The sequence below is a fragment of the Marmota monax genome, unplaced genomic scaffold (assembly GCF_021218885.2).
Source record: "Marmota monax isolate L192 unplaced genomic scaffold, Marmota_monax_Labrador192_F-V1.1 WCK01_AAM20220418_F8-fsc00061, whole genome shotgun sequence".
NCBI lineage: Eukaryota > Metazoa > Chordata > Mammalia > Rodentia > Sciuridae > Marmota > Marmota monax.
Window position 1 is genome coordinate 16,317,615 of NW_026695230.1, and position 2,499 is coordinate 16,320,113.

Below are 2,499 nucleotides of genomic sequence, written 5' to 3' on the forward strand. Positions count from 1 at the left end.
GAGGCTGAGGCAGAAGGACTGCAAGTTCAAAGCCAGCCTTAGCAATGGTAAGGCGCTAAGTAACTCAGTGAGACCCTGTCTCTAAATAAAATACAAAATAGGGCTGGGGATGTGGCTCAGTGGTGAGTGCCCCTAAGTTCAATCCCCGGTACTAAAAAAAAGAAAGAAAGAAAAGAAAGTGATTTGTAATAATACATATTTCAATATGTAATTCCTCATGCACAGCTACACTAGAATTCATAATGCTGTAGCCAGATGCTGGCAACTGTTCACTGCAAAAGCATACATGTTACAGCTACAAATTCAGATTGATACAAGTATACTGTGTGGATGCCAAATACCAGTAATATTACTGCCATCAATAATGCAATTTTCTAAAATAGTATACCAACCCCAAGTTCAGTATCTGAGATACACAGTTAAAATGCATTGTTTGGTTGAGGGTGTAACTCAGTAGTAGAATGCTTGCCTGGCATGTGCAACATGGGGTTGGTCCCCAACTCTGAAAAAACAAAAACAACTTTCCATAGAAATGGAAGCTAGAAATTGACAGTGGAGAAATGTAACAGGGGTTCACTTGATGCTTTGACTATATTCCTTGTCACTTTAAAACTTACATGTTTTTTTTTCTTTTTCCCAACCTTCTTTTCCTTAACTTTCTCCTCCCTGATCTTCTTTTTCCTGATCTTCTCCTTTCTAATCTCCCCTCCCTAATTACCTCTTTAAAAAAACCCTGTTCCCCATGATGGGCTGAATCACAGGCTCTGAGACAGGAGTCCCCTGTGTGTCTCCTTTGCTAGCAAAGCAATAAACATTTTCCTTTTTTAAAAAAAGAAAAAGATAAAAGAGAGAGAGAGAGAGAAAAAAGAACCCTAAAAAGCAGTGTTTCCAAGTTAAAAAAAAGAAAAAGAAAAAAAAAATCTGAAAGCCAGAGTGTCATAGTTTGGATTTTAAATATCCCAAAGGGTTGACTTTAGCTCAAGTGGTTACTTCCTCATGCTGGACTTCTATCCATCTTAAATGTCTCCCAAAGACCTGTGTGATGAAGATTTGGTCCCCAACTTGGCACTACTGAAAGGTGATGGAAACTTTAAGAGATGGGCATAGTGGAAGGTCTTTAGGTCATTGGGGTATATTCTTTTTATTACTATTATTATTTAGTTGTAACTAGACACAATATCTTTATTTTATTTATTTTTATATAGTGCTGAGGATCAAACCTAGGGCCTCGCACATTCTAGGTGAGCACTCTACTGCTGAGCCACAGCATCAGCCCCAATGGGTATGTTCTTAAAGGGAAAAGTAGGTCCTCAGTCCCTTCTTCTTTCTTGCTTTTACTTCCTGATCATGAGGTAAGCAGTTTTGCTCTACCATACACTCCATACCATGATGTTTTGCCACAGGCCCAAAGCAATGGACTCAACTGATCATAGACTGAAAACTCTAAAACTGAGCCATAATAAACCTTTTTTCTCGGTGTTTTGAATTATCTTGGATATTTGTTACACTAATAGAAAACTGACCAAAACAGAGACCCATTAAAGATTTTTTAAAAAGAAGTATTTAAATAAGAAGCATCTTTAGGGCCAGGCACTGTGGCCCATGCCTGTAATCCCAGCAGCTTGGGAGGCTGAGGTAGGAGGATCACAAGTTCAAAGTCAGCTTCAGCAACTTAATGAGACCCTGTCTCAAAATAAAAAAAATGAAAGCAGCTGAGAGCTGGGTGCAGTGGTACATGCCTGTAATCCCAGCGGCTTGGGAGGCTGAGACAGGAGGATCACAAGTTCAAAGCCAGCTTCAGCAACAGAGAGGTGCTAAACAACTCAGTGAGACCCTGTCTCTAAATGAAATACAAAAATGGGCTTGGGAGTGGCTCAGTGGTCAAGTGCACCTGAGTTCAATCCTCAGTACCAAACAAAAACAAAAACAAAAACAGCTGAGGATATGGCTCAGTAGTTAAACACCCTGGAACCAAAAAAAAAAAAAAGTTGTTTTGATCTTTGGTTCATCTGCCCCTCTACTCTAGTGCTTATAAATAATAAGCTCTTGATATACAATTTTAAATTGAATCCATTTGAATCAATATCTCCAGCAAAGTGTCCATAGAGCCATTTAGTATAATACTCTCTCAGGGCATAGCTCCAGAAAAACAGTATTGCTGGGGATATAGTTCAGTTGGTAGAGTGTTTGCCTTGCATGCACAAGGCCTTGGGTTCAATCTCCAGCACCAAAAAAAAAAAAAAAAAAGAAAACAGTATTAGTGGAAAAGACTCCTTCATGAGAGGGCCCAAATCAGTTCTATGTCTTATTCACATGCACAAGTCCCTGGAGTCTAAAATAGTGTTCTAGGTTCAGTTCTGTTACAAAGAAATCTATATTACTGTTAGATAATTCTAAGATTCGTTAGCAACAAGTTCAGTGATCCACAGCTAAAGCTGGCTCATAGCAGGTTTCAAATTTTGGTTGATTATTTGAAGAATATTTTTAGTACCTAGCATA